General features: G+C 46.5%; 1 protein-coding gene across 15 annotated transcripts in view; it reads right to left on the bottom strand.

The window, feature by feature from the left end:
* Positions 1-21,101, bottom strand: part of LOC119973238 (nuclear receptor subfamily 2 group C member 1-A-like) — a 164,872-nt gene that overhangs the window by 84,880 nt on the left and 58,891 nt on the right. For 10 of the 15 annotated variants that reach the window (XM_038810933.1, XM_038810945.1, XM_038810938.1 and 7 more), the window contains one exon: positions 12,107-12,162. The exons of 3 other annotated variants lie outside the window; for them this stretch is intronic. The gene's annotated coding sequence lies outside the window, so the exon portion shown is untranslated. The remainder of the gene's footprint in view (positions 1-12,106; positions 12,163-21,101) is intronic. 2 more of the 15 variants (XM_038810934.1, XM_038810930.1) reach the window with 1 other exon arrangement.

Here is a 21,101-nt window from a genome sequence, read left to right as displayed (position 1 = left end):
GAACATAGCGTAAGCCGTACCCGTTTCTTGAAACACAACCCCAACAACCCCCTGTTCCAAATTATACAAAGAGAGTCAGAGGAAATGGCCATGCAGGCAATGGAACGTCTGATGGACCCAGAAAGGTTTGTGGTCGCAGCGACCAGCAACAGTAGCAGGGTAGGCCAGTGTCCCACGTGGGAGCTGGAACTCCGCAAATATTTACAAGGAAAGGGATGGCCCCTTTGGAAAGAGTTTTGTGCAAATGAGGAGACAGGTCCCGGGAGTATAGGTCATACTTGGTGGGAGAACCTCTCTCAAATACACAAAAAGAACCTAGGTAAAGCACGCAAGCCGATGGCGATTGTGTCCTGTTTGGCACAGTTGCGAGGCGCAGAGGAGGTCATCAGGACGCTCCGGACAGATTTAGAAGAGAGGAATAGGATGAGTAAGGTCGATGTCAGGGACATCGAGAAGGAGAATCTGGATCTAAAAGGGAAGTTGGCAGAGAAGGATAGAGAGGTGGATGATGCCAAAAAGGCTCATCAGTCTTGTCTAGCTCATCTGAGCAGTTCCCAGACCCAGTATGAGAAAGCCTATCAGGACGTGCAACGTGCCGTTCTGATAAGACAGGAATCGGAGAAGCAGGTGGAGGCATTGCAGAGGCAATGTTCTGATCTCAAAGCAGCTTTGAGAGCACTCCATGCTGCAACGACCGAACAAAGACAAAGCACAGTTGACCACGCGAAATGCAGGAAACAGATTGCGGAACTGCAATCTCTGCTTTCGGTGCAGAATGGCTTCCAAAGCACCTTTGGAGCACAGTTAGATGGGGAAAACGCCCCAGATTGGCAGGAATTAAGTGAGACAGCGCAGCGTTATGTTCAGGGAACATGTGCGCCAGCAGCTCAGCAGAAACGACAGGCACCCCAACCCCCCACAGCTCAGACCATAACCGCACCCATGAATCCCGTAACCACGCAGAGAAAAGCCGAATCAGAAGGCGCCCCAGACATAACCTACACCACCCCTTTAACAGTAACCCAGCTAAGGGACGCGTGTGAAAAGATCACTCCGTTCCTCCCCACCGCAGACCCCCACCAATTTTTCGCAAAAGTGAAACAGCAGGCTACCATGTACGGCCTGGATGAGAGAGAGCAGGTTAAGCTCACAGTTCTGAGTTTAGACCAAAGTGTAGTAGCAGCCCTCCCCGACCCACAGAACGTGGCAGGAGGCAGCCTAGAGGAGATGCACACCGCCATTTTAGATGCTATAGGGTACAATAGAGGTGACCCAGTAGAAGGATTAAACAAATGCAGACAGAAAAGATCCGAACACCCCACAGCATTCGCAGGAAGGCTGTGGATTCATTTCAGCGCAGTTTTTGGACAATTAGATAGAGCGCATTTAACCCGCGAAAACATGGTTAAATGGACGCGCACAATAATCTCCCACGCAACAGAAGCAGGACAGAGCGCTTGCAACAGCTATGACCCCTCAGAAGAGGCCCATAACGAGAAATGGGTCCTGAAAAGGTTGTCCTTGGGAGCAATCGCTTCAGGAAAAAGGCAAAGTTAGATCCCCAGAAGAGGCTCAGGCTGCTGCAGATATTCAAGCAGTCAGAGAGCACCAGAAGCCCGCATGGGTAAATGAAGGCAAGAGCAGCCCTCAGCAGAAAGGACAGGAATGCTATAACTGTGGACAGTTAGGGCATTGGGCTAAAGAGTGCAATGCACCCCAGCGATCTCAGAGAGGCCAGCAGACAGGCACTCTGAACCGCAATAAGTCAAAACCGATCCATAATGTTACAGTACAGTCAGGACCCACCAATGTGGACGAGACGGACTGACGGTGTCCGGGCTCCCCCACTTGGGTCTGTGACACACTATGGGACTCATCAGGGAGGCCCGTAGTCACAGCGAAAGTCAAAGGGAAGCCCATAGAGTTACTGTGGGACACAGGAGGCTCCCGCACCACCATTAACTCCACGATCACGGCACACGCAGACACGTGGCCGACCACATCCACCATTACACTTAGCGGGTTCACCGGACACTCGCAGCAGGGACACATTACAGCACCCATAGCAATTCAGCTAGGGAACATTTCCACAAGGCACCCCGTAGTTCTAGTAAATCTTCCCAGGACAGCAGAACACATCCTAGGGATTGATTTTATGAACACACACAGCTTATCGTTCGACCCAGTAAACCAGTGTGTCTGGCGAATGGCAAGAGCAGACAGAGCACCAGCCACCCTCACAGTAGGAGACTACGCTAATCGGATTAGCGCAGTGGGAGAGTACTCATTCGACCTGACTACACTCCACACAGACAGACAAATTAAAGCATTACTGAACAACACAGGACAGCATTTGCAAGTCACCGTCATGACTGTGGCAGAATGACTGGACAAGTTCATGTTACCGGACAGGACCCCCGACCACAAAAGCAATACAGATTTCCCCTCGAGGCAGAGGTGGAAATAGAAAAGGTTATAGGTAGCTTGTTGGAGCAAGGTGTACTTAGAACGGTAGCCTCGACCAACAATGCCCTATTTGGCCAGTGAGGAAGCCCGATGGATCATGGCGTCTGACCATCGATTATCGGGAACTCAATAAAGTAACCCCCGCAGTAGCCCCAACGGTAGCTACTAGTCCCGAGACCATGCTCAAGCAGGGTCTCAACGCCAAGTACTTCACGGTATTGGATATCAGTAACGGATTCTGGTCCATACCATTGGCAAAAGCGTGCCAATACAAATTTGCATTCACTTTTAAAACTCAGCAGTATACGTGGACATGCCTCCCACAAGGATTCCACAATTCACCCTCCATTTTCCACCGACAGCTGGCAAGTGGATTAGAAAAATTTTCCCGACCCGAATGTCTGGTACAGTATGTAGACGACCTACTACTGCAGACAGACACAAAGGCAGAGCACATTTCGCTTCTGGCCGAACTCCTGGAATTGTTGACTTCAATTGGATGTAAAGTTAACCCCAGAAAGGCCCAGATATTGGAAAGTCAAGTGATGTATTTGGGAACAGTCATCACGCACGGCAAACGCGAGATCGAATTCAAAAGAATTGATTCGATCGTCAAATTGCCCCTTCCCCAAAATGTATCAGCCCTCCGGTCGTTTTTAGGACTGGTTGGTTATTGTCGGAACCACATCGACGGATTCGCGACAAAAGTAGCCCCACTCTCAGACCTCCTTAAGAAAGGAGCCCCCTGGGAATGGCTTCCGCAGCATACAGGCGCTGTGGAGGAGTTAAAACGAGCCCTTAGTGCAGCACCCGCGCTGCTAGTCCCCGACCAACTTTCACCCTACGCAATAGAGGTAGCGAGCACCGATCTGACCCTCTCGGCCGTGTTGCTTCAGGAACGGCACGAGCAGCTAAGACCAGTGGCTTATGCCTCCTGACTGTTAGACCCGGTTGAACAAGGATTTTTAGCCTGTGAGAGGCACCTCCTTGCTGTCTTCTGGGCAGTACAGTACTTTTCATACATAACCGGACTAAACCCCATCACCATTCTAACCGAACACACACCCACACAGCTACTACTAGACGGTCGACTGAAGGACAGTTCAGTTAGCCAGATTAGGGCAGCTAGGTGGACCCTACTTTTACAAGGACGGGACATTACTGTAAAACGGACACGCACACACACATATTTAGCAGACAACCTCCAATACCCCGGACAGCCCCATGACTGTGAAATTGTAGCACCCCTGCATAACACAGGCCCCTTCATAGCGAAAACACCCCCCAGGAAGCTAGGAAACCCCGCACAAGGCCCCCCACACACAGACACGTGTGGACCCCTCAAGATATACGTGGACGGTTCATCCACAGTTTTAAATGGTGAGCGTATCACTGGATGCGGCATCTACGTCGAGGACGCGCAGGGGCGCGCTCTCGAGGACATAGCACTGAAGTTACCTGGTCACTTAGGCGCGCAGGCAGCAGAGCTAGCAGCCATAGCGTATATAGTGGACCACCCCGCTTCTTTCCCCAGCCCAGCAGACATATATTCGGACAGTTTATATGTCTGCAAAAGTCTAACAGATTTTTTGCCCCTGTGGAGGACAAGAGGTTTTGTATCCGCAGACGGAAAACCCCTTCCATCAGCCCCCTTACTTCAGCACATTCTAGAGAGAGCGAAGGACAGGACCTTCGGCATAATAAAAGTTCGCAGCCACCATAGGTCATCACCCCCTGGGAATGTAAAAGCCGACGCATTGGCTAAGGCAGGTTCCAGGAGAGGACACTTATGGACCCCCCCAGCTAGCGCACCAGCTAGCGCCCCTGTGAGCGCAGTACAAGTCTCACAAACAGAGGTTAAAGATCTCGTAGCAGCACAGAAACAGGACAGAGACCTCAGGGAGGTTTTCAAGGGAAACTTTGTGCCTGCGTACGAACACTTTAAACACGCACTGACCACACATGAGGGTGTGATCATTAAGGATCAACTTTATGTGGTCCCACAGCAGGATAGAAATGCAATGATCGCTTTATTTCACAATAACCACGGACACCAAGGAATTGATTCAACCACGAGGCACCTCAGGCAACTCTGTTGGTGGCCTAATCTCAGGACAGATGTCACACACTATATAGAGAATTGCCTGATTTGTGCTCAGAATAACCCGGAGCGGTATTCTAAGAAAGCACAACTTCGGCATACTCGCCCAGTTAACGGCCCTTGGACAAACCTCCAGATCGATTTTATAGGTCCATTGCCCCCTTGTCGGAATGGCTATAAGTATGTTCTGGTGGTGATAGATACCTTTACAAAATAGGTAGAGGCATTTCCATCACGTACAAACACAGCTAAGACAGCTGCAAAGATCCTGACCCACCACATCTTCACGAGATGGGGTTTACCCCGAAGTATCGATTCGGACCAGGGATCTCACTTTACAGGACGGGTCATGAAGAACGTCCTGACAATATTCGGCATAAAACAAAACTTCCATATTGCGTATCATCCACAGTCCAGCGGGATTGTGGAGCGCATGAATCGGACCCTAAAAACGACCCTAAGGAAAATGGTTCAAGAGAATAACTCAACATGGGATTCAGTGCTCCCATTTGCACTTATGTTCATAAGGAACACTGTCTCCACATCTACAGGATACACACCACATACACTCATGACCGGACGCCCTATGAAAGGTACAGAATTCCTTTTAGGACTGGACATGACAAGCCCCGAAGTGACGGCCCTCACACATGAAAAGGCAGTTAAAGGTCTAGTTGAGACTGTGAGGTCTGCACAGATCGCAGCCGCAGTCCAGCTAGGGAAACGCCTACAGCAACGCACTGCCTGTTTCAATAAGACCGTACACACCACAGAATTCCAGGTTGGACAACAGGTAATGTTATCTGTTTATAACCCCAGCAGTTTTTTGGCTCCAAAATATTCCGGTCCCTACTCAATTTCGGACAAAATTAGCCCCTCCGTTTACAGGATAAAGTATCCTAATGGGAAGACCGCGTGGTTTCATATTAACCAGCTTAAGGCGTATGGAACACAGTCTAACCATGCTCATCATGTACTGCTGGATGCAGCAGAACACTTCACCCCGCCCACCAGAAACACTTTTCCACCATCCCCCTCACAGACCAGTTCATCCACGGACTCGCCCACGACTCCGCCCACAGACCACTACAGACCACGCCCCGACACGCCCACAAGCTGCCACAGCAGAGACAGCAGGACTGACACTGACTCTGAAGACAGCGACAGCACACAGCCATACAGCCCACACTGCACCAACTACGACCCCGACTCCAGTGACCCCATGGAAGTCACCTACCTCAAATATCCAGAACCACCACCCGACCCCGACTACCCCGACAACACACTCGACACTACATTATGGCACAGGGACAATTCGTACAGACTTGTCCGTAACGATGAGAGTGACCCCCGGTCACACAATTCCAAAGTTTCATGCCTGATCCACACAAGGGTGTGGGATCCGGGAGAGCAGGACGACGCAATGTCTGAATCCCGACACGGCAACCCCTTTGTGACCCTGTTCACAGAGGCAGAATCAAAGTGAGGTGTCCAGATGATGTAAAATAGGAATCGTTTGAGGGAAACGATGTCCTTTCTGATGGAACCTGCACGTATGTTTGTCTTCGTTTTATGTTTGTTTTGTTTCAGGATTGTACATTGTTCAGCTGGAGGATGGACATCTTCTTTTCAGCTGAAAAGATTGTGACCACCTCACATACACGTTAGCTTGTCTGCCGAAACTTTTGAGAACTTCGGTTTGATTGGAGATCTTTTCCAAAGTTGTAAGGCTACACGCCAAATAGCTTGTCCGCAGATATCTCTGAGAACTTCAGTGATGTCCTCAGTTGGAGCATCTTGGCTCCCTTGGTTTTTAGGTGCCCCTCTATTCGGCGAAATAGAGGCTGCAAGTCATGATGAACACATTCGTACCCGTTTTTTTCCAGGTTACTCAGGCAGTGGACAAACGGCACTGAGGACCCGCCCTGTCTGAGAACCAACCCTTGGTCAGCCAAGCTCGGGTATGGCACAGCACGCCCTACCCGGGGATTCCATCCAACTCGTACCCGTCGCGGCCCATACGCAACTCATTCGGAAGTTTGTTTCAAAGTTTGTTTTCATTTTAAGTTAGGTAGCCCTTCGGCCGCCATCCCACATGCTATTTACATCCGGGAACATTCGGATGGTAAATCAGCAAAGCCTGCGAGACGGCTCGCAGAGGGAAGGATTGTTAGGTGTATGCTGGTCTTTAAATTCGCTTTTTGAAAAAAAAAATGAGGGGAGTCACAGGGTGTGACTTAGCCAGTCATTTTAAAGGGTCAATTAGGTTTTGAAAGACAGATGCACTAACAAGTAAAGGTCTTAAACTGTGTATTGACAGATACTGTGCTTGATCCCAAAGGTTTCAAAGGACGAGACAGAGGTCGAGGCCAGGATTGTCAATACCGGAGGAAGAAGGAAGAGAAAGAAGAAGAACAGCAAAATGATGGAAACCCACCTATTGTTTCTAAATGTTATGTGTATATGTGTGGAAACAAGACACGTTTCCCCCACAACCCCCACCGTAAATGTTTCAATTACAGCAAACCCCCAGTGCTCAGCTCTGATCAGCGAGGTTCAGACCTGGTGCACTAAATTCATGACGTGGTACTCCATGTCCTATATAATCGAATCACTGTTGGTGATCGCGATCCTCATCATACTAGTACAGACCCTCAGGTTGAGGAAATGGAAGAGGAGAGCCTCTCGTTCCAGCACCTCACCCATCTATAGAGTGCAATCCCCCATCTTCGGATTCCACCAAACCCCTCAACCCCTCACTGATTACAACACTCTGTAAATAAAAAGTTCAGCCATGTATTATATTGTTCCATACTCGACTGCCGAGTTGGGAAGTGTGATGTTGTGGTGTGAATGATTAAGGTTTTAGAGTGATGAAATGTTAAGTTAAGGTTAAGAGTGATAGGTAGAGGTTCCCAGTTGTAGTAATGCATGTCCCTTTGACATAGGGCCAAGTAGAAATGTTAGTTAAAAATTTTTCTCTTCTTCCCATAGTTTAAGATAGAGTAGAACAGGAACTGGCAAGAGGTCAGAACACAAGGAAGGCAACGTACATAGGTGATCCTTCACAATATTATGATTGTGAGGATCACAAGGAGGGAATGTAGCCATGCTGGCCACGCAAAATGGACACTGAGCCAAAGTAAAATGGAAGACAGAAGGAAAAGCCTGTTTAGTGAGAACAGACAGCCTGCTCTCAACTAATTAGCATTTTGCAAGCAGCAAACCAGTTTCTGGCCAGGTGCAAGATCTCCAAGCCAAAGGTGTTAATGGCAAAGCGCTTAGCATTCTGATGAGGCAGCCCAGATCCAGGCACGAACAATGGCAACATTTCCATCTCAATGTAACACTTAATTGGTTGCGCAGAGAGGATGACACCAGAGTAAAGAATATCGGAACCACCCCCCAACATCGAGGAAGGCCCTCGCATTGGAGGATTTCGAAGGTAACCGTTTGGAAACGCTCCAATCGGTACCGAAAGGTAGAGCCCGCCTAGAAGGGGGCAAGGACATTAGAGAGGGGTATAAAGGCAAATTCCCCACAGAGCCCGGTCTGTTAAACCCGTGCTCCGGCCCTGATAGACATCTTGCATCCTGACTCCAGCCGTTGAGCACCAGCCGCCGAAACCATAAGTTCAACGCTCGCTACGCGATCCAAGCCCACTAGACCCCCAGTACCAGAACGCTTGCTGAAGGCTGCAGTACAAGACCAGGACGAAGGCCTCGTTCTCTGACCTTGCCTGTTCCTGTTAGATAAGTATTCTGTTCCCTTAAGTTTAGTTATAGCTTAGTCTCTTAGTGTGTGCATGAGTATTTATTATAACTGTATAATAAATATTGATCGTTTGAACCTTACTAATCGGTGTATCGTCTTTATTACTTTGAACTTGACCTTGGAATACTTGTGACGTTGTCTATACGGCAACTGGCGACTCCTAAAGCTGAATAAATACATACAACAGAGCCTAGTAGTGTTAAGCACACGTCGAATACGGAGGCGTGTTAATACACTCCAATAAACGCGTTTTACAACCACAGTAAAACGTGCAACAAAGACATCTGGGCAGCACGGTAGCACAAGTGGATAGCACCGTGGCTTCAAACCGCCAGGGTCCCAGGTTTGATTCCCCGCTGGGTCACAATCTGCGAGGAGTCTGCACGTTCTCTCCGTGTATGCACAAGTTTCCCCGGGTGCTCCGGTTTCCTCTCTCAGTCCAAAGATGTGCAGGTTAGGTGGATTGGCCATGCTAAATTGCCCTTAGTGTCCAAAAAAGGTTAGGAGAGGTTATTGGGTTACGGGAATAGGGTGGAAGTGAGAGCTTATTGTGGGTTGGTGCAGACTCGATCGGCTGAATGGCCTCCTTCTACACTGTATGTTCTATGACATTGAAGAAAAAAGAAACCCTGCCTGCCAAGGATAAAGGCAGATTATCCAACATTTACAGAACCGAGGAGGGGTAATGAACAGATGTCCCCTCCAGAGTTGGAGTTTGATTTTCTCCACCTTCTCCTGAATCGGACCAAGTACCTCTTCAATAGAATCCCTACAGTACAGAAGGTGGTCATTCGGCCCCTCGAGACTGCACCAACCCTTTGAAAGACCACCCTACCTGGGCCCAATCCCCCGTGCTAATCCTGCAACCCCACCCTAAGGGGCAATTTAGGATGGCCAATTCACCTAACCTGTACATTTTTGGACTGTGGTAGGAAACCCACGCAGAGAGAGAGAGAGAGAGAGAGAGAGAGAGAGAGAGTGCAAACTCCACACAACCACTCGAGGAACAATGGGGAGCTCTTGGATCAAATTAAGCGCGGGTTGTTCGAGTGCCATTTAAATATGGCGCCAGGACGTTCAGCCCCATGTGGTACTGTGGGGCAGGCAACTTCCTACCCACCCATCATGGGATTTACCGTGCTCCTCGTGGATGATTAATTACGGAACTGAACATCGGACGATCGCCTGTGTTCAGTCATCTCGTGCCCACCTGGAATCTCACTGCCATTCATGCCCACCACAGGATTTAGACTTCGGAATGGAAGATTCCTCCTGTAGTCTCATTTACAGATACCAGTTTCTTATTTCTGTATTTCTTTCAAGGTAAATTCAAATTCTCATTTGTGCTATTTGTGTGATTCAAACTATTTTGGCTGGACTGTTCACCCAGTCACATAACCTGGACTGTTCACCCAGTCACATAACCTGGACTGTTCACCCAGTCACATAACCTGGACTGTTCACCCAGTCACATAACCTGGACTGTTCACCCAGTCACATAACCTGGACTGTTCACCCAGTCACATAACCTGGACTGTTCACCCAGTCATATAACCACTGTGTTCCTTCCAACTTGAATTTCTACAGCAGATTTCACAAAGAAATGTGTCTGATGCTATTTAAAACCTAGAGAACAGATGGGGTATCTGTGTTTGTTCTGGGAGCGGGTTTTAAAGGTAAGAGATGGCATGCCAGCTGATGGCATGGATGCCAATGATGGGGCAACATACACAAGAGGCTGAAATTGGGGCAAGAGGGTCTTCAATGGACTGCTGGGGGGAGGGCATGGTGATGGCGTGGCAGTGGTGATGATGTGGACATGGAATTTAAACACTAGAATTTAAAATGAAATGTTGGAGGACTGGGAACAAGCAGAAGTCCTCAAAGAAGGCAGCAGTAGTAAGATTTATCAAGATGGCAGGTTGGTAAGCCAGCATTTGTGGATATAAACAAAGGTTTAGAAGCTTGGTTCAAGGTTGAACAGAATGTCAAGGTCATGAGGGGCTGGTCCAACCTGAGATTGTGGCCAGGGAATGGCAAATTGAGTCAACTGGTGTTAGGATGGTGATGGTGATTGATAATTTAAAGAAAGTTATAGGGCTGGAATGAGGGAGAATCCAGAATGTCCAATCTTCCTAACAAGCACGTCTTTCGGGACTTAGAACATAGAACATAGAACAGTACAGCACAGAACAGGCCCTTCGGCCCTCAATGTTGTGCCGAGCCATGATCACCCTACTCAAACCCACGTATCCACCCTATACCCGTAACCCAACAACCCCCCCTTAACCTTACTTTTTTTATTAGGACACTACGGGCAATTTAGCATGGCCAATCCACCTAACCCGCACATCTTTGGACTGTGGGAGGAAACCGGAGCATCCGGAGGAAACCCACGCACACAGGGGGAGGACGTGCAGACTCCACACAGACAGTGACCCAGCCGGGAATCAAACCTGGGACCCTGGAGCTGTGAAGCATTTATGCTAACCACCATGCTACCCTGCTGCCCTTGTGGGGAGAAACCGGAGCACCCGGAGGAAACCCACGTAGACACAGGGAGAACGTGCAGACTCCGCACAGTTACCCAAGCCGGGAATCAAACCGGGGTCCCTGGTGCTGTGAAGAAACAGTGCTAACCACTGTGCTACCGGCAAGCGATTGAAAAAGTACATAGAGTTAGAACACAGAGACAGGCTACGTAGCCCAACCAAACCATTTACCCGACATGCACAGGCAGAACAGTCTTAGTAACATTTACCCACTCCGTCATAAATGGGAGGCCCCTAGTTCGAGTACATTTAATCTTGTATTTACAGACCCTTGGGATATTGACCCCATAACTGTTGAAAATAGCCTACTTCCACCTTCCCTGTTCCTTCTTTCATAGCCCATCACATATCACATAGCCCCATAAACTGCAATGTTCCAATGGACAAAGATCCAACTTGTTCAAGGCGTGTTGCGTTTATATTTCCTCATACCAGACAGCATCCGAGTGAATCTCCAAAGCCTCAATATTCATCTTCTACTGTGGAGCCCATTCTCTCAAATTCCATTAATTTTTGAACTACCTCCAAACCTTCCACAAATAAGGAATCTAAAACTGGACACAATACTTAGCCGCATATTCAATCCACAAGATATCTGGCAGAGATTGTTCATGCTTCTCTTAAATAATCAACTCTACAGTCAAGAATTAAGTTTTTTAGCTTTTAAACATTTTAATTTACCTTATATTTTATAGCCATCATGACCCATGTTTTAACATGACCCCATCACATGCAGCTAATTGGCAACTTGTGCTGCCCAATATTTCAAGTTGTCTTCATAACTAGTTTTAGGCCATCACCTTCTTTGTACCAATGTCTGTTCACATGTCTGCACCACATGCATATTGTACTACTTATCGGAGGTTGGTTAAGTTCAGTTGGCTGGACAGCTGGTTTGTGCACAGCAAGGCCAGCAGCGTGGGTTGAATTTCCCTACCAGCTATTGATAAAGCCCCCGCCCACTTCTCAACCTTGCCCCTCACCCGAGGTGTGGTAATCCTCAGGTTAAATCACCACCAGTCATCTCTCCCCCTCAAAGGGGAAAGCAGCCTAATGTCATCTGGGGCTGTGGCGTCTACTTCACTATTTTCATGAAATAATTGCAAACACTCAACGTTTAAACAATACAAACTCAGCTCATACATCTGGAAAATTTAAGTTATCCGAATACTTTCAATTCTACTAGTTTAATTCAGAATTCTCTGCAGCCTACCTTTTTAAAATCCTTCCTTCTGCAACCTAGCAGATGAATGATAGCTTGTTAATCTGCTGGATAAAATAGTTAAGAAAGTCAATACTTCTAACATTTCAAATATGTAATTGCCAAATCACATCAGTGCACAATACAAACATCAAAAGTGCATTTACACAATGTATTTTTAATGTCCTTCGGACATCTCAATGGGCTTCAGAACCAATGGATTACTTTTGGACCATCACACCCGCTGTAATGGAAACAGATGGACTGGACAATTTGTGCACAGCAAGATTTCACAATTAACAAGATAAATCACCAGATCCTCCACTTTCAGTGAGACTGATCATTTTAGAACACATTTCTCAAGTCAAAAACTATAGAAATGATCCCCAAGGTACTATTTGACGGAATAATGTTGGCCAAGAGAGTGGGAAAGCTCCCAGTTCTCAGTCAATCTTTTACATCCACCTGAACAGGCGATCATTTAATATTTATCCACAGACAGCCCTTCCAATGAGACAGCACTCCCTCAATGCCTCACGGTCGTGTTAAGCCTGTGTTAACCTCAGGACATACAGGCTCAGAACACAGCACCACCACTGAGCCACATCTGACAACATGCTCAAAATTCCAGCTCTACATTTTCTATCTACCATGAGATTTCCACATCTCTATTTCCAAATACAAATTTGAATCTCATTTCTTTTTTTTCACAAAAAAAGCCCAAAATAACATGTTTACATTACACCTTTTGAAGGCAACACCACAATTGTGAACTTCCTTTTTAACAGTGTATTAACCTCAAGCAGACTAATAAACAAAGCACTGAATTATTTTGTCAGGTACGTCCATGGAAGTGCTGTCCTGGGCCACTTTTCATCTTGCACCCTGCATAAACCTGAGCTCATCCAAACTCTACTGCCCATGTTATAATTTGTACTAAGTTCCATTCACCCATCACCTTGGGCTTGCTGACCTACACCAGCTCTCAAACCAGCAAGGCCTCAATTTAAAATTCTCATCCTGGTTTTCAAATCCTTCCATGGCCTCTCCATCTCTGTAACCTGCTCCAGCCCAACAACTTTGAGATTGCTCATGCATATTCCCAATTTCAATCTGACAGCCCTGTCTTCAGTTGCTGAGATCCTAAATTCTGGAATTCTCTCACTAAATTTCACTTCCTCTCTAGCTCCTTTGAGGCAGTCCTTAAAACCAATCCAAATAAGTCATATTGACCTTCAAACAGCAACTCTTTCTGTCTCCACAGATGCTGCCACAACTTAGTTTTTCCAGCACTTTATTTTCCTTCCTTAAAACCAATCCTTGCATGTCCTTATGTATTCTTACAAGAACACTAGGAGTGGGCCATTTGGCCCATTGAGACTGCTCTGTCATTCATTTAGATACTGGCTGATCATCTACCTAAAAGCTACTTGCCTGCTCTGTCCCCATATCCCTTGATGCCATCAGAAAGTGATAGATTTCTGGATACTGTCTTGAACACGCTAAATGATTGGGCTTCTACAGCTCTCAAGATTCACTGCCAAGTGAAGAAACTATTCATCTCAGTCTTAAATGGTCAGTCCTTTACTAGGGAACTGTGCTCTGTAGTTCTCGACTTGCCAGCCAGGCTACTATATACATCAATGCTGACATGCCCAGGAATATCACTTCACATTTTTCAATACTCTGGAGAATACAGGTCCACTTTTCACCATCACTCCTCACAAGACAATCCCGCTTCAAAGTACTGTTGATAGCACTGTCAATGACTCCTTCTATCACCGTGGTGATAGCTGAGAATATAATAATGAGGTGGGAATTGGCCAGATTGGATTTGTCCTGCTTTTTGTAGGCAATTTTCCACATTGCCGGGTAGATGCCAGTGTAATAGCTGCACTGGAACACCTTGGCTAAGAAGGCAGCTTGTTCTGGAGCAAGTCTTCAGTACCATTGCCAGAACGATGTCAAAACCCAAAGCCGGAGTGAATCGAATTGGCTGAAGACTTGCATCTGTAATGCTGCAGATCTCAGATGGAGATGAATCGTCCACTCTATTTCTAGTTAAAGATTGCTGAAAATGCTTCAGTCTTGTCTTTTACAGAGATGTGCTGGGCTCCCCCATTACGGAGGATGGGGATATTTGTAAAGTCTACTCCTTCAGTTAGTTGTTTAATGTCCACCACCATTCACGACTTTATGTAGCAGGATTGCAGGGCTCAGGTCTGATCCGTTGGTTGCGGAATCACTTGGCTCTGTCTATCACATGCTGCTTCCATTGTTCAGACCCGCGTTGTAGCTTCACCAAGTTGACACCTCTTTTTAGGCATCACTAGTGCTACTCCTGGCATGCTGTCTTGCAATATTCATTGAACCATGGGATTCCCATGCTTGATAGTAATGGTAGAGGGGAGATAGGCAAGGCCATGAGGTTACAGATAGTGGCTGCGCACAATTCTACTGCTGCTGATGGCCCACAGAGCTTCGTGGATGCCCAGTTTTGAGTCGATAGATTGAATCAAAATCTATCCCGTCTAACAGTGGTGATGCCACACATGAAGGAAAGTATAATCAATGTGAAGATGGGACTTCGTCTCCATGAGGAGTATGGAGTGGTCACTTCAAAATCAAAAGGGAATAGGATGTGTGTTAAATTTGCAACATCTTTGAAACCAGTTTATGCTTCACTGGGAGATCATTAAGGCAGGGCTAAGGAACAAGAAATTAATGTTAATATTTTGCATATTGCACAAGAAACACAAGCATCCTCTGAAGAGAAAATATTTTGGAGACTATTCACAGAAAGTTTCTCGCCTTCAACAATGTTAATTCATCTGCGTCCTCGGGATGCAGCTGGAGGGATTATGATTTTAAATCATACTAAATGCTCTAATTCTGGGGAATATTTCCTGTGCAGTCAGTGTATTGAAATCACTAACGTATCATCTAGAAAAAGCTTAGGGAACAGGCATGCACTGGACCATTTCTCAGGGCAATGCCTTGACCAGAGTTGACCTGCCCAGTTTCAATTTGACCAAAGCTGGGCAGTTAACAGTTCCATGCTGCATTCTCCATCGCAACCAATCAGCGCTCTCTTTTACTGGAATATAAATTGTTGTTACCCCGTTACTGTTAGTATGAGGACGCAATGGTCAGGGCGGCATTGCCAGAGATGATGGGTCAGGCATCCATTTCACTGCTGCTTAAAAAGGATAAAGATCCAGTTGTGTGGCGCGTATAGGCCCATAACTCTGTTGAATGTGGATGCCGAGATATTGGCGAAGGTTCTGATGCTTAGGTTGGAGATGTGCCTTCAGAAGGTGATTGGGGAGGATCAGACGGGGTTCGTAAAGGGCAGGCAGTCGTTGCCAAAGGTGCAGCAGCTGTTGAGTGTGGTGTTTTCTCCGGTAGAAGGAAGGGAGTTGGGAGTGGCGCTGGATGTGGAGAAGGCGTTTGATCAGATAGAGGGAGCTATCTGTTTGCGGTGTTGGAGAGGTTTGGGATTGGGTCTAAGTTTGTAGCTTGGGTGAAATTGTCATACAAGGATCCAATGGCATGTGCGCGAACAAATTAAATGAATTCAGGGTACCTTCCGTTGCAGAGAGAACGAGGCAGGAGAGAGAGCCTTCGGCCATAGTGTTCAGGTGCTTGGATAAATTGGGGCGGGGGGTGGAAGAAGAAGAAGAAGGCGAGAGAGAGAGGGAGAGAGGAAAAGAGGAGGAGAGAGAGAGAGAAAGAGGAGCATAGGGTGTCCCTATGGACCCAAGCTCTTCTATAGGGGATATTTGGAGCATTTTCGGGCTACAAGTTGAACTTGGGTAAAAGTGAGTGTTTTGTGGCATCTTCTCCAGGGGTGGGTTTGGAGTGGGGGGGGGGGGCGTTTGTCATTTTGGGTGACAACAACCCACTTTAGGTATTTAGTAGTGCAGGTGGCCTGGGATTGGGTACAGCTTCTTAAGTTGAACTTTACCAGCCTGATAGGTAGGGTTAAGGTAGATCTACTGAGGTGGATAGTCTTCTCCTGTCGTTGGCAGGTCAGGTGCAGGGGGTGAGGATGAATATTTTGCTACGGTTTTTATTTTTATTTCAGTGCCTGCCATTTTTTTTCCCTAAATCGTTATTTTAAGGGTGTGTATAGGTTGATTTAATTGTTTGTCTGAGCAGGTAATGTGGCTAAGATTAGAAAGACGGTACTTCAGAAGGGGGGGGGGGCCTTCTGAACCTGTTGTACTAATACTGGTAGAGCAAATATGGAGAAGGTGCAGGGTTGGAGTAGGGGGACAGAGGATGGAGGCAGGGTCTTGTTAGGTGGTTTGGGTTGCGGGCGGTGACAACGCCGCCACTCTGTTTGCCCCAGGGGGTATTTGGGAAGTCCTATCATGATTGCCGCATTGAAAATATGGAGGCAATATCGGCGGCACTTTTGGCTAGGGGTGGGGTTGACAGAGAAATCATGGATTTGAGCATCTCCCTCCTTATTGCTGGAGGTGGTGTTGGCGGTAATGAGCTTGGCAATTTACAGGAGGATTTTCGAAGAAGATAAGGAAAGCTAAGTGGGAGGAGGAGCTGGGGATGCTGGAGGAGGGATTGTGGTGCGAGGTGCTGCGGAGGGTGAATGCCTCAACCTCGTCTGCAAGACTGGCTGGGTTTGATACAGTTAAAGGTGGTACAAGGGCGCACCTGGTGAGGTCGAGGATGAACCGGCTGTTTGAGGGGGTAGAGGTTACTTGTGAACAGTGTGGGAGGGGACCCAGCTCGTCATGTACATATGTTCTGGTCCTGCCCAAAGTTGGACAAACCATGAAGGCTGGCTTGCATATGGACTTGGAGTCAGGTCACAAAGGGGCCATATCTGGGGTGTCGGACCTGCCGGAGTTGCAGGCAGGAGCGGAGGCAGATGTTTTAGCCTTCTCCAAGCTGATCACTCGCAGGCAGGTTCTGTTGGGGTGGGGGTCAGCTTCTTCACCCATGTGCCTCGGTGTTCCTGCATATAAAGAAGGTGAAGTTTGCCCTAAGAGAGGCAAATGAGGGGTTGCACAAGAGATGAGGTTTGTTTATTCTGCATTTCAGGGAGTTAGTTACCAACAACTGTTAGGGGGAGTGGAGTGGTGGGTTTGTGCTGGGTATATTTTATTTTATGTTGGCATGCTTTGTAAATGTTAAAATGTCAAATACTTGAATAAAGATACTTATTTAGAAAAAGGTACAGCGGGCAGCCGGGTGGCGCAGTGGGTTAGCCCTGCTGCCTCACGGCGCCGAGGTCCCAGGTTCAATCCCGGCTCTGGGTCACTGTCCGTGTGGGGTTTGCACATTCTCCCCTGCAACCCAAAAATGTGCAGGCTAGGTGGATTGGACACGCTAAATTGACCCTTATTTGGAAAAAAATAAATCGGGTACACTAAATTTATATTAAAAAAAGCATTTACCTTTAATGTAGAAAAACATCCTAAAATGCTCGAGGCCTCAGAAAAACAGGCCGAGCAGGAGGGTACGACCCAAATATTTGGTCAAAGTTGGGTTCTAGTGGTTGGGAGGGGGGAGGGGATCAAAAGAATTTTTAAGCGACAGACTGGTTAGCCACCTTATTTTCTTCCAAATTCTTCCCATAAATCGGCAGAAGCTTTGACAAAGCATCCATACTCGAAACATTTTTTTTTCTCTCCACAGATTCTGTCAAACCTGCTGAGATTGTCCAGTATTTTCTATTTTTGTTTCAGATTCCAGCATCCGCAATAATTTGCTTTTATCTTGGGGGTGAGTTAGGTGGTCTCTCTGAGAGGGTGCAGGTTTGGCAATCCAACATGCTTCAACAGGTATCTGAGGTAGTAAGTAGTTTTGTCAAATATAAAAGAGCAGCCAGTCATTCAGAGGATTATGGAAAGGCAAGCTTGCATGTTATCAGTGTACATTTGGATGATGTCACCTAGCAGCAGATAAGAATGAGGAGGGGACCAAGGGCGCTGCCTAGGCAGAGGAATCATTATAGGCATGGCAGAGATCAACCAAGACATATGGTCACAAAATGAGATTAAGGAGGCGGCAATTTTTTGTCCAGTATTTTCTTTACGGCAAGTGTGGCAAAGTGTTGGTCTCAGTCATCTCTTTCAAAGAAGGCTGGATGCCTACAATATGTTTCATAAAAAGTAAGTAAAATATTTTAAGCACCTTTCCTAACAATTTTGATTTACTTATTTTGGAACTGGCAAAGGAGGAATATTTGGAATGTCCACTTTTTCTCTTTTGCTCTTCCTGAATTAACATGCATCTCATTAGCCACTCTCTCCCTCCTCCCGCCCCCCCCCCCACCTCCCTCACCCCAAATCCTTGGTCATCTTTGGTTTTGTACTTGCGTTGTACAGGTTAAGATCTCATTCCCCTTTTTGTAAAAAAAAAGCAGGATGCTTCATTTCCACATTCCCTACCCTTCCTCATGGTAGCACAGTAGTTATCACTGTTGTTTCACAACGCCAGTGGCCCGGGTTCGATTGCCGACTTGGGTCACTGTGCGGAGTCTGCACGTTCTCCCTGTGTCTGCGTGGGTTTCCTTCGGGAGCTCAGTTTCCTCCCACAAGTTCCGAAAGACGTGCTTGTTAGATGAATGGGACATTCTGAATTCTCCCTCCGTGTACTCAAACAGGTGTCGGGCTGTGGCGACTAGGGGCTTTTCACAGTATCTTCATTGCAGTGTTAACGTAAGCCTACTTGTGACACTAATAAAGATCATCATCTTTTAAAGGCCACCTTTGCCATACTCAACAAATCCTACCAAACACTGCGCAATGAAGCCTGGAACATGTACCACATTATATTCAGAATGACCACCTTATTTTGCCACCCAAAAATACCAATCTCGAAGAGTGCTGCAGCTTAAAAATCCTTAATGCCATTGTGTGGTGGACTAGGGTGATGCTATGCACCAGAAGTTGAAATAACGTAATGTAGCACCTTTCATGACAATGGGTATCCTAAATCCTCAGGAGTGTAGTCACTGCTATAACGTAGGGAAATATGGCAGTCAATTAGGAAGTACAATAAGTATGCTATGCCCTCAACAGTTTGGAGATGCAGCAGAGCTTGGCGTTACATTATGTATTTGCCAAACATTTGAGTACAGACTGAACAAGAAAAATAACATTTCTTCCAAACCCATAATTTGTTTGGGAGTGATGTTGATGACAGGTCACTGTGACCCATAGGGAAATCAGCAACAAATGCAATTTCAAATGAGACCCACTGTAGCAAGAAAAATCGTGTCTTAAAACATTAGCCACATGCAAACTGCAGACTTTGGGGGCACGTCCTTTAACTGGGTTTCTGTTACTTTACAAGTTTTAAACCAACATTGTAACACCAGCCCGACAGAACTTTCCAAACACATTGAAATTTACATTTGTCCTCACGGAAATAGGAGGAACATGCTGATATTAATCGCACAATTAATGAGAAAATAAAAGCATTAAAGGAACTGAAACATATTCTAATAGAAGAATACAAAGGAGGAATCAATTAACTTGCTAAGCGAATCTCAGACAATTGTGCCCAGGTATACAAATCAGTGCAGGGAATATAGCTGCCATTTTGGCGCACTGCCTTTGTAACATTTATCCATCCAATAGATATATCTTGATTTAATTCAATTCTTCATTATTGTACAATCATTACAGCTATGTTCAAAACCTTTTACACTCCTCATTGCAGAATACTTTAAAATACACACAATGCACCCACAATTCCGCTATGTAAATTCGGAAATTAGATTAAGTATTTTCACAGTGCAAGACTACCAACAGTTTCACACTACGTAATAGTAAATTTAAGCATGCAAAATACACTCAACCCTGGAAGTCTCCCATTTTGAGGCTTACCCAAGTAGCTTTCAAACTATTGTATGCAGGACCTGTTCAGGTCGGGAAGGAGCTTAAGCTCCAGATCTGCTACTATCTCCTCCTCAATTCTAATCTGTAACCAGAGGTACTCCAGCGGACAGACTCCTGTTTCCCCCATGCCTCAGAGAGATAAGAGAAAAAATAATATGTTTATGTGGTGCCTTTCATGAACCCAGGGCATCCCAGGACACTTTACAGCCAATTAAATACTTTCTTCCTTTTTAAAAAATAAATTTGGAGTACCCAATTTTCTTTTCCCCAATTAAGGGGCAATTTAGCATGGCTAATCCACCTACCTTGCTCATCTGGGGGTAAGACCCACGCAGACACGGGGAGAATGTGCAAATTCCACAGTAACCTGGGGCCAGGGTCGAATCCAGATCCTCTGCATGTGAGGCAGCAGTGCTAACCACTGCACCAGCGTGATGCCCTTCAATTAAATACTTTTGAAGTGCAGTCACTGTTCCTATGACATGGGAAAACATGGCAGCTAATTTATACATCAAGCTTCCATAAACACCAATGTCAGAATGGCCAGATAATCTGTTTTTTGTGATGTTGATTGAGGGATGAGTATTGGCCAGGACACGGAGGAGAACTCCAGTGTCCCTCTTCGAAACAATGCCATGAGATCTATCATTTTCAGAGAGGACAGACGAGGCTCAACTTTATGTCTCATCCCAAAGACGGCACCTTTAGGGCAGCACGGTGGCCTAGTGGTTAGCACAGCTGCCTCACGGCGCTGAGGTCCCAGGTTCGATCCCGGCTCTGGGTCACTGTCCGTGTGGAGTTTGCACATTCTCCCCGTGTCTGCGTGGGTTTCGCCCCCACAACCCAAAAATGTGCAGAGTAGGTGGATTGGTCACACTAAATTGCCCCTTAATTGGAAAAAATAATTGGGCAATCTAAATTTATTTTTTAAAAAAAAGATGGCAGCTTTGGCAATGTCAGCCCAGAATTTTATGCCCAAATCCCGAAGTGGAAAATAAAGGAAAAGAAAAATGAGATAAAATACCAACACTTGACAGTGCCAGTGAGAGACGAGAAGATTTGATTCTTGGTGAAATGTAACTCACTGATCCTTTATTAATCTCACGTGCAACTTTTTAAACAAAAAAAATTAA

This window comes from Scyliorhinus canicula, chromosome 11 (genome assembly GCF_902713615.1).
Source record: "Scyliorhinus canicula chromosome 11, sScyCan1.1, whole genome shotgun sequence".
Classification (NCBI taxonomy): Eukaryota; Metazoa; Chordata; class Chondrichthyes; order Carcharhiniformes; family Scyliorhinidae; genus Scyliorhinus; species Scyliorhinus canicula.
This window is presented reverse-complemented; position numbering and strand designations above follow the sequence as displayed.